The following is a 12,847-nucleotide window of genomic DNA, read 5'->3' as shown; positions in this document are numbered from 1 at the left end:
CCCAATTTTATAAAATGGATTCAAACACTATATTCAAATCCACAAGCTGCTGTAAAAGTGAATGGATTTCTGTCGGACCGATTTACTCTAGAACGGGGTTGCAGGCAGGGGTGCTCTTTGTCGCCCCTGCTGTTTGATATCAGTATTGAACCACTGGCACAGCTCATTAGAGACGACGACAACATAAAGGGACTGACAATAAATGAGGAACAACATAAATGATCATTGTATGCAGATGACGTGCTTCTTTATCTAACTGAACCTGCAACAACAATCCCACGCCTAAAAGATCTTATTTCCAACTATGGGTACTTCTCGGGTTATAAAGTAAATGTTGATAAAACAATGGCTATGGACATAGGAGGTAGAATTCCACAAACAATCAAAATCCAGAGTGAGTTTAAATGGCCCAAGGATGGTATTAAATATCTTGGCATTCAAATCCCCTCAGTGTTAGAAAACCTAAGTGATGCAAATTACAAAAGCATAATCCAAAATATCAGTAAAGATCTAGACCGCTGGTCAACACTTCCCCTGTCTCTATTGAGCCGTATTGAGAGTGTACGCATGAATGTGCTGCCTAGGCTTCTATACCTGTTCCAGATGCTACCCATCGATATCCCCAAATCCACATTTGATAAGTGGGATAGACTCATCTCAAAATTCATATGGCAAGGAAGGCGCCCAAGAATCAGACTTAAAACACTACAACTATCTAAACCATATGGTAGGCTGAAACTCCCAAACCTAAGATACTACTTCTGGGCGGCCCAGCTAAAGCCTCTAACAGCATGGATCCAAGACTCTTCATATACACGATGGCTCAACATTGAAAAAAGTTTATGTTCGATGCCCTTACAGACCTTGCCTTTCATAGATGTCCCTCTAAAGGAAACTCAACTAGGTGAATGGACCAGAGTCACACTAAAGATTTGGAGGAAAATAAAACTCTCATTTGGCTTACCTAAAGCAATCTCAGCATTATCCAATAATATTGGATGAAAATTTTCGAACCCTCCAATACAGATATAGGGTTTAGAAAGTGGTCGGATCATGGACTTACTAACTTACACCAACTCCATAAAGACGGTAGCCTTAAATCATTTGAACAGTTAAGAGAGGAATTTAGGCTCCCTAACACAGACTTTTTCAGATATCTACAATTAAGAAGCTTCCTAACGAAACATAGAGAATGGAATAAAGTCTTGGAGCCCACTGAAATCGAAGAGTTATTGATAAAGCTGCAAAAAGGAAACGAGAATAAGAAAATTATAGGTGACCTTTATCAGGGGTTTCTATCCATGGATTTGAATAATACACTACAGAGGAAAGAGAGATGGGAAACTGAAATGAACACTGACATATCACAGGACATATTCGAGGAAATATGCACTGAAGCACATTTAGTGACCAATTCAAATACATGGAGGGAATTCTAATAGAAAGTGGTTATGAGATTCTTTAGAACCCCAGAAATAGTGGCTAAAATGGGCCCAACACACTCAAATAAATGTTGGAGAAATTGCAGTACGCAAATTGGCAACCACACCCACATATTCTGGTCATGCCCCAAATTAAGAACATTTTGGGAAGAGGTGTTTGAGGCCCTTGAAGCAGTATTCCACCAAAAATTTACCAAAGATCCAAAGATGGCACTACTGGGAGTTATACCAGAAGGCATTGATGGAAGGGCAAGAATATATCTCTTACAAATATTACTAACGGCAGCAATTAAATGCATTACAATTAAGTGGTTAAAACCAGACCCCCCTACATACAATATGTGGACAGAGAAAGTATGGGAAATCTACCAGATGGAACAAATAACATACACTCTGAGACTCCAGAAACATCTATTTTTTAAAAGATGGAGCCCGGTTATGTCCATATTAATACAGTGAACCCTTCCACACATCTCGACTCGTATACTCACTTCATATCACTACGCATTCACACACACACATACACACACACACACACACACACACACACACACACACACACACACACACACACACACATACATACACAACCCCCACCTGACCCAACCCCCCCCGACCCTACCCTTTTTCTTTCTTTCTTTTCAAAACCTTTAATTTTATTCCGTCATTGACATCTCAATGTTTTTGTTGATCGCTCTTTTTTGCTTTGTGTGTCATGCTTTGAACCACATCCATGGACCATATGTGTACAGCTAAAAGAATGGAAAGAATTGTAGACAAAACATGACATGATTGTACAAGTTGTTGAAACTGAAATAAAAACTAAGTTCCCCCCCCAAAAAAGACCTTAGCTAAGATTAGCAGGCAATTATATTGGCCAGGGCTACGCAATGACGTTAAAGGGGTTTTGTCGGTCTTGTCACACTTGTCAGGTGGTGGGGAAACAGGGCAGTAAACCGCCAGTTTCTCCGTTACAACCTTTACCTGTGGTGCAAGAGCCGTTCTCAGAAATCATGATAGATTGCGTAGGCCCCTTACCCAAAACAAAGAAGGGAAATGAATACTTATTGACTATCTTAGACATCGCCACCCGGTATCCGGAAGCCATTCCACTTCGTAGCATAAGAACGAAGGTTATAATTGAACATTTGTTGAAGTTCTTTTCCTCTGTAGGTTTACCACGATCTATTCAGTCGGATCGCGGTTCCAACTTCACAGCCAAACTGTATCATCAAGTTTTGTCTGGGTTGAATGTAGCAGTAAAGCATTCCTCACCGTATCATCCTCAATCACAGGGAGCCATAGAAAGGTTTCATGGGACATTGAAAAACATGATTCGTGCTTTTGTTGAGGGTCAGCCTAAAGAGTGGGATGAGGCTATCCCGTTTTTGCTGTTTGCAATCAGGGATGCTCCTACTGAGTCCTTGGGTTTTAGCCCTTTCGAATTAGTCTTTGGTCATGAGGTTCGAGGGCCATTACAGCTCTTGAAGGAGAAAATAGTTAGACCAGCACCCCCTGGTGACGTGCTAGAGTACGTGTCATTGATGAAGGCCCGGATGCAGTTGGCGTATGAGGTTGCCTCGAAGAATTTAACAGGGGCTAAAGCTCGAATGAAGGCCAGGTATGACCAGAAGGCAGTGTGTCGCCTATTTGAGCCAGGCGATTTAGTCTTGGTTTTAGGTGCAGGACCCCGCGGACCGTTGGGGCCTATGTTTGCTGGGCCTTACAGAGTCTTGAGGAAGGTTGAAAACCTCAATTATGTAGTCAGTACCCCAGAGAGGCGGTCTAAGACCCGCTTATGTCACATAAATGCCATGAAAGCATATGAGGGAGAAATACCTAAGACGGTGGTAGCTTGTGTACAACGTGACCTACCAGATATTGGAGAGGAGCCCAGTGCTGGGGACTCACCCCCTGACATTGTTAATGTTAGGCTGTATAATACCCAAGCTCGTGCAGAGTTGGAAGAGAAGTTAGGGTACCTTACTGTCTCACAACGGGGGGATATAGTACACCTCATTGACTCTTTCCCATCACTGAAACGAGATACTCCTGGTAGAACAACAAGGCTGTACATGATGTGGAAACAGGGAACGCTGACCCTGTGAAGCAGCATCCATATGAATGAATGAATGGTCTTTATTGTCATTGCTATAGTACAGGTACCAAACAACGAAATTTGGGAGGGGTGGCTCCCCTGGTGCTAGGAAAAAAAAAGAAGAAAAAAACAGGAAGGGAAAGGAGCTGGTTTACATAAATAAAGGCTATGTACACTAGTATCCACTATACTATACTGTACAGGTAAGACGACTAGGGTTGTCATATTGCACATAGTGTTATTGCACATTAATTTAAAGTGTCGCAGTTTGCAGGCTTGAAATGTACACATTTGTGCCTCAGCACTACACCTGATTTTTTCAATCCAGCAGCTGCCATCAATCCGTCCAGACTGTCCAGGGCCCAGAACCTAGGTCTTTGCTGTGTTCAGGGCCTGGATGGCCCTGGGGTAGAAGCTGTGCTTCAGTCTGTTTGTCCTTGCGGCCATGGTCCTGTACCGCCTTTTCGAGGGCAGCCGGGCAAAGTGTTCGTACCCAGGGTGGGTTGGGTCTCTGGAGATCTTGGAGGCCTTCCTGAGACAGCGTGTGTTGTACAGCTCTTCCAGAGAGGGGAGGGGGGCGCCCCCTCCTATAGGCTTCCCCCATCGAAGAAGTTGGTAGTACAAGAGGAGGTAGACTATATGACCCATATCGGAGTTATTGAGCCTTCAGACAGTGCATGGAGCTCCCCAGTGGCCTTAGTCGCTCAGGAAGACAGAGCAGAAAGGTTCTGTGTGGATTACAGACGTGTTAAGGGTGTCATCGCTGATGCTCTCTCTAGAGGTTGAAATTATATGTTAGATTAATGGATTTTCCTACAGGAGTTAGATCAGATTTTCTAATTATTTGTGAACTCCTCATTTTCTGTGTTCTTAGTTCCAGGCTAGCGTAAACGTTACCTCACTTAAGAACAGACAAACTACTGATTTATGGCAAGCTTAGAATCTAGAGTACTAGAATAAAAGCTTATATGTGTTATTTTAGAAGAAGATATGTGTGTGTGTGTAAAGAAAATAAGAAAACAAGAAAAAAAAGAGAAAACAAACACAAAATGAAGAAAAAGTTAATTGTGTGTGTGTTTTTGTTTATGGGGGGAGGAATGTCACGATCCAACTGTTCCTAGTTGTCATGGTAAGCTCAGGGGGTGTTGATTGGCTACCCAGGATACATGGGGGAGTGGCTTGCCTGTTGGCGGGACTCTCGAAAGGTATATGACAGGTGCTCATTAGCTACCTGGAGAGTCGAGAGTCGAGAGTCGAGAGAGTGGAGAGTGGAGAAGAGTAATACTGATTGAGACGCCTTACCTAGAAGAGAACCCCTTGGACAATTACTATCAAGACTATTACCGTGTGGAATAGTGGATTGCCCCCGAGGTCGTGTTGTGTCGTGTCCGGTTTTGTTTGTGTTGTTATATGTCAATACTGAACGGGAAGGAAGACCCCACTGAACGAACGTGCGGGCTGTTCAGTATCCCCGCGGACCACGCCACGATACATCGGAGCCAGGTAAGCCATTTCCCCTTAAACATCTACCTGAGTGCTGTCAGCTAACCCTGAGCTAATCTACCTGTGTCCGGCCTCGGCCCTGTGTGGGAACGAGCCCATTGACTGTCAATGTACGCACATTGCTGTTGGGTCGTGACAGCGTGTACTGGAGCTGGAGGCCAGGGAACCGCTGCACACATTCATATACGTTGATGAGGCGGGTTTCAATCTGGCAAAAGGTAGAAGGCGTGGAAGAAATCACATTGGACAGAGAGCAACCATTCCCAGGCCAACGTGGAGGGAATATTACAATGTGTGCAGCCATCTCAGAAAACGGCGCCCTCACCCATATCTGTTGTGTTGACCCAAACACTGTTGTGTTGACTTTTTTAGACATTCTTTCCCGGGACATAATCCCTGAGAATGAGAGGGGTCTAAATGGAGACCATCTGAACAAGTATGTTGTTGGGATAATGTGCGTTTTCACCACTCAGATCTGGTCAGACAGTGGTTTGCAGCACATGAAAGGATGCTGGTGGAATATCTCCCTCCCTACTCCCCATTCCTGTATCCATTAGAGGAGTTTTTCTCTGCCTGGAGGTGGAAGGTATATGACCGACATCCACATACCCAAATGGCCTTGCTAGCGGCCATGGATGCAGCATGTGATGACATCACAGCACAGCCCTGCAGAGGGTGGATTTTTCACTCAAGGAGATACTTTCCTCGCTGCATTGCCAGGGATGATATCCGCTGTGATGTCGATGAAAATATGTGGCCAGACAGACAGGAATGTCTGGATGTGAATGAATGATTTACAGTTCTGTGTCTGTTGTATGTTCCAATTCAGTTCCAATATGTACTGCAATATTGTTTACAGTTGTGCACAGCTCTGTTTCTTATGTTTGTTGTAAATAAGTTAGTATTTTTCTTTTGCACAATGCTGTGAATAAATTAGAATTGCAAAGAGCATATGCAGTAAAAATGTGAAACATACGTATTCAGTGTCTTGTACTCATTTACCTCACTAAATACAGTAATGTGTAACCCATTTCAAATGACTGTGCAAATAGTGTATAGTACTGTCTTGAGCATTTTCAGGTAGTGTCACCAAGATCTGACTTTTTTGCATTGGAAAACACTTACAGAGTGAACTGTCATAATGAAAACATGACAAAGCCATTTGACTATCTTGTTCATAAACAGTGTTGTCAGGACTTTTCATTTTGATGACACTTTCATTGACATGAATACTTGCTTTTGAGGAATTAACTATCCATTTTGAGCAAGTGACACGCTTTTGCAGGTTATCAACTAGGTTTTGCAGTTTGTACTAATTGTTTTGAGAAATGCACTAACTGTTGTGCAAATGTTAATAGTGATGTGAGAAATGCACCAAAGCGACTGAGAAAAACTGTAATAACACCGTTGCTAGGTTACAGCGTTACTATAACACCGTTGCTAGGTTACAGCTGACCTAACAAGACACTGCTAACGTTAGCATGCTAGCCCTAACCAATTTAACACAAACATAATAATAACAAATAACTCGAGTTAGTGGATTAGAAGACAAAAATCTTTATTCTTTATTCCTTTCTCAATCGATTTATTTGTTTCACCGGAATATTTTTCTCTTCATAGGCTACATGCCCCACGCAAAACATAGACGGCTTGTCAAAATAAAAGTCACCTTATAAACTCCATATTGAAAATCTAAATGTACAATTTCGAATTAAATGCAAAGACCCCCAAATATATATATATATATATATATATATATATATATATATATATATATATAGGCTATATACACTGCAAGGGACTACGGATGAAAATTAGCCTTCTGGCTAAATCTGGCGTATTTACATAATATGCATTGTCCCTTTACAAATAAACGAAATAAACTAAACTACAATATAACTTAGACACGTTGTCTTTAAATGGGTCATTTACAAAGGGAGGCCCAGTATTACTAAACTGTTCCTAATATTACTATATATATATATATATATATACACTACCGTTCAAAAGTTTGGGGTCACCCAGACAATTTCATTTTCCACATTAACAATGTATAGAGTGTATTTCTGATTAATTTAATGTTATCTTCATTGAAAAAAACGGTGCTTTTCTTTCAAAAATAAGGACATTTCTAAGTGACCCCAAACTTTTGAACGGTAGTGTGTATATATAATAATATATATTATATTATAATACTATACTATAGTATTACTATACTGTTCCTAATCAAATGTTATATCAACGTTTCAATATTCTTTTTAGCTTTTATTTGGACGTTTCCTCAAAAGCGGAAGTTGTTGAAGTAACTTCTTCCTGGTCGTGAGGAAGTTGAGCAGGTCGATCATAACAACTTTAGAAACGTCGAGGTTGGTGAATATCGCATGAGCGCAGGTAAGGAAACACGAGCGTCTCTGTAATGCAGCTGGTTCATTCACCTGAAATGTCCGTGATGCTCTAAGTTACATAGCTGCTATGTGCTGAAGTTGATATGGATGAAATGAACCGCTATGTGAAAGTGTCCGTGTAGGTTCTCTGGTGGAAGTTGCGCGTTCATTCCGTTTGTTCACAGTAAATAAACCTCCTCAGTCTGGACTACTAGGAGAATGACTACAGTTACATGACTGGAGGCTTCACATAGTTACAATATTGACTTTACACTGGACGAAGAGTAACAGGACTGTTATGCGATTCTATTTGTCTGTAGGCCTACTGATTGTATCCCTTTCTAACTAATGTCATTTCAGAGTGTTTATTTCAATCTTGTAAGAGAGGAGCTTCTGTACAGTCAACATGGTGCCGCATCAATATGCCGTGAATGCTCTCCGCTTCTCTGTCTAGGTACATGTGGGGAAACTAGGGTTAGGGTTAGGTGCTACGTCGACTTGGTACATGCTGGCATGTCTAACCCTAATCCTATCCCTAACCCTACCCCTAACCCCAACCCTACCCCTAACCCTAACCCCAACCCTAACCTTAACCGTAGCACCCTAGCACCTAACCCTAACCCTAGTTTTCCCACATGTACCGTCTTGTCAGCTCTCGCAGAAATCCGCTAATAAACTGTCGGCATCGTGGTCCGTCGGCACAGCGGGTGGGCCCCAGTCAACATAGGGTTCCAAAGTACAAAGCCCACCTCTCTATGGGGTTGGTTCATCTTATAGTTTCAACATTCAGTTCTTGTACAACATCACATGGGTACAGATAACTGAGCATAACTATTTCACTTTAGCCTTGGAGAGAAGGGAGTGAGAGTCTCTCTTTATCTAGCACCTGCACTTTTAGTCACATACCATTCTTGTTATTCATCCAGTCTTCAGTGAATGATAAGATCATTATTATTGTATAAAAGACATGTTTCTCCCCCGCCAGCTGGTCAGCGCAGTCTGTCAGCACGTGTCCCGCCACACCGTCTGGCTGCTTTGGCCCATTTTTCCAAATCTGTCAGTTATTTACAACTGACTGCATGTTATAAGAGTGTAATAACAGTGTAATAATAAGAAAAACACAAAATCGGAATTAGATTTTACATGTTTTTAGTCAAATAGATACTGTGATTGCACATAGACAACATATTTATCATGTTCAATTTGAAAGTATAATGGCGCTTTTCCTCTTTGGCGCTTTTCCATTTGTCGGCCCGGGTCAGCACGGCACGGTACGGCACGGTTCTTTAGCTACCCTTCACGAGCAGGAACTACAGGGCCGAAAGGTACCTTTTTGCCAGGCTGCGTGTGACGTGTGACGCTGCACACCCTTGATTGGTCAATGGAAATCGTCATCCCATGTTCATAGATTTCTTCGCTAACCGCCATCTTTAAATACCACAACAGATTTCGCTCTAGGAAAATGTCACTTACTGTTTCTGTAATAACTTATTAATAAAGATTAGAAAAGTTATGCTAACCATCGTATTATCTTAGTTTAATGTCATTTCAATGCATCATAGAACTTTTATTTACAACAAGCATAACAAAAAAATCGCTATTATGGCAATGTGCTGTGCCTATGCTGTTCCTCAGTCCAGCGGCAGTCAAATGCCGGTAGATTCGCGTCTTGCTCCCTTTAAGGCATTTCCCTGGTTGCGAGATCTAAACTATTAGAACTGAAAGCGGCAGGTAACAGGCACGTAGCATCCATATGCTGTATATATAAATATACTGTATATATTTGATAGGGATGTCCCGATCCCACTTTTTCACTACCAATACCGATACCTGGGCTTCGGGTATCTGCGATACCGATACCGATCCGATATTTGTATACATTTTTTGACCCCTGAATAATAACAAATACCTCCCCAGTATATAGTCCACACCAACAACAGTTAAATTAAAGACTGCCAGCCTTTATTTTATTTTATTTTTTTTAAATTTGTTTTTCAGATTTTATCCCTTTTTCACCCAATTTGGTAGCCAATTCAACCCAACGTAGCATCCAATTATCCCCTGCCTATTGCATAGGATCCGCCGCACGACCCCGTGGCCGGCAGTCCCAGAGGAGGCCGCCAGGCAGACTAGGCTGACTGGCTCCTCGAGCCCAGTACCGTTATTCCGGCGCCCAGGGGGCGGTGTTGCGCGACGGATCCTAGTCCAGAAATACTCCTATACCACCCTCGGAAGCGGCCGGCCAATATGCCGCTTCCCGTGTGCCTCGGCCATATCTGGATCTGGCGAGCCGGGCTGCCAGCCTTTATTAAAGCAACAAATGCGACGTGTTGTGGATTGGAACTACGGATCATAAGCTTTCAAATGATGTGTCATACATTGAAATCCAAAAAAATATGAAGTTAGAGTCATTTGAATGTTGTTAGACGTCAGACACATATAGGGTTAACCTCTTTGTAATGAAACCGGAAGCACACAGCGCTACGAACTATGAGAGCTGTATCCATTATGCGCATTTTAAGCGCATATAGGACTCGCGTGAAGCATTTCTGCGACACGCGTTTCTGTTCACTGTTTTCATTCCCTCCTCGCTTATACACATAAGTTTGACTGCGCATGACAGTAGTTCAGCAGTCTCTTAGTCGCACTGGTGCGATTGAATGTATTTCCAAGTCGCACAGAAATATATTCACTCGCAAATGCGACCAAAACAGTCGCACTATCGAGCCCTGGTCATGCACGTGATCACTGGCTACTACTGTTGTCGTCACTTGAGTGACACACCAGATCGAGAGCGCGGATCGTAGCCTTTTTTTTTCTGGTGCGATCCGCGATCAAGCATTCAGGTCCAATATCGCGGCGATATCCGATATCAGTATCGGATCGGGACATCCCTAATATTTGACTACCAGCAAGACCGGAGCACTCGACTAAAACACTTTGAATGGAATAGATAGGACTTTCCGTTCAATGGAGGAAGCATGATAGTCGCGAGTTCATCTCGCTTTTCCCCCCGTTGATGTATTAAACCATGGGTCACCAACAGGCGGCCCGCGGGCCAGATGCGGCCCGCCAAAGCTAACTAGGGTTCCACTCCATAACTAGGGTTCCACTCCAGAACTAGGGTTCCACTCCAGAACTAGGGTTCCACTCTATAACTAGGGTTCCACTCTATAACTAGGGTTCCACTCCATAACTAGGGTTCCACTCCATAACTAGGGTTCCACTCTATAACTAGGGTTCCACTCCATAACTAGGGTTCCACTCCATAACTAGGGTTCCACTCTATAACTATAGAGTTCCACTCCAGAACTAGGGTTCCACTCCAGAACTAGGGTACCACTCCATAACTAGGGTTCCACTCCATAATTAGGGTTCCACTCCATAATTAGGGTTCCATTCCATAACTAGGGTTCCACTCCATAACTAGGGGTCCATTCCATAACTAGGGTTCCACTCCATAACTAGGGTTCCACTCCATACCTAGGGTTCCACTCCATAACTAGGGTTCCACTCCATAACTAGGGTTCCACTCCATACCTAGGGTTCCACTCCAGAACTAGGGTTCCACTCCAGAACTAGGGTTCCACTCCAGAACTAGGGTACCACTCCATAACTAGGGTTCCACTCTATAACTAGGGTTCCACTCCGTAACTAGGGTTCCACTCCATAACTAGGGTTCCACTCTATAACTAGGGTACCACTCCATAACTAGGGTTCCACTCTATAACTAGGGTTCCACTCCAGAACTAGGGTTCCACTCCACAACTAGGGTTCCACTCCAGAACTAGGGTTCCACTCCACAACTAGGGTTCCACTCCATAACTAGGGTACACACACACACACCAGGGTTTCCGTTAACCGGTAATTACCGGTCTTTGTCCGGTAACATTTGTTGAAGTCCGACAAACTGAAAACTCGTCGGACAAAATGTCCGGTGAAAATAATCACCACCATTCTCAGCTGAGCACCAAACACACACACACACCCACGCACACACACTGCCCGAGAGAGAAGGACCCGCCCCCTCCAGCCAGCCTATAGGCTAACCAAAGGGGGCGGGTCCTTCTCTCTCGGGCAGTGCCGCGCGTGCACGAGTGTGTGTGTCCGGTGCCCAGCTGAAAATGGTGGCCCGAAGCGGAAAGCCTTATCTTTATCGCACAATAACAAGGATAACAAACGAAACGGACAACATTTACACTAAGACAGTGTGCGAATTAAATCACGGTGTGCGGGGGAGCCCAGGGATTCAAGCAACAAAAAGAAAATCTCCTGACGGAAAAAAAAGTTCTGGCCAAATCGGGGCCGGTGGCTTTCCGCGCGCGTGCGATGTTCCGTTCTACGTTCTAATGCTTTGACTTTTCTTTCGAAAAATGTGAATACATTTCCGCGTTGTCGAAAATCAATGACACATCGCTAGTCAACTAACACGGTTTGTTTTATGAGCCTGCTAACAATGTAAAGTAGTGTTGTAAGATGGAGACAAACTTCAGCTATATGATCTAACAGCCGGTCTTCAGGACGACATACAGACCCGTATGAGCTTACAGGGCTATCCCCTAAGTATGATTTGACAGGCAGCTAAACGAAAATGCCTTCCCAACCAGCGAGACCTGGGGGGTGTTCCATCAACGTCGCCAAAGGAAAACCTAGGCCCACTTCGCCAAGTCCCGCGAGACTCTTAAAAAGATCCAGGCATATCTTGATAGATCTCGCGAGACTTGTCAAAACAAGCCCAGACTTTCCTCCAGCGACGTCGATGGAACACCCCCCTGGTTATAGAAATGACGTTGTTTTATTGATAAAATTTTTAAAAAAGGGTAAAACTGGAAAGAGAAAATTGAAAACTCACATTAATCCCAAACAATTTAACAAACTTCAGTTAACGTAATGTGGAGTCCGTTCATTGATCGATGCTGTCTGTTCAGTTCCCAGTGAGGCGCCCGTTCAGCGCTGGACATAATGGCATAGCGCGCATGCGAATCATGTTATATTATTATATAGCTCGCATCTAATCGTATCGGATGAGAAATAGACATTAAATGGCATATATAGGTCGCTACACAACAGTAATCACCGCGACAAACAGCTATATTAGATTTGGAGAAAAAAAAATATGATTTTGAAAAAAATTTTTTTTATTATATTTTAATATGATGACCGGAATAATTCACGTTTGTCCGGTAAATCGAAATCTTCCCGGACACGATGTCCGGCGGCAAATTTTTCTAACGGAAACCCTGACACACACACACACACACAGGTGCCTCGGGTTCCACTCCATAACTAGGGTTCCACTCCATAACTAGGGTTCCACTCTATAACTAGGGTTCCACTCCATAACTAGGGTTCCACTCCATAACTAGGGTTCCACTCCATAACTAGGGTTCCACTCTATAACTAGGGTTCCACTCCATAAC

This window comes from Nansenia antarctica (assembly GCF_963989245.1).
Source record: "Nansenia antarctica genome assembly, chromosome: 9".
Taxonomy (NCBI): Eukaryota; Metazoa; Chordata; class Actinopteri; order Argentiniformes; family Microstomatidae; genus Nansenia; species Nansenia antarctica.
Note: the sequence above shows the minus strand (reverse complement) of the source record.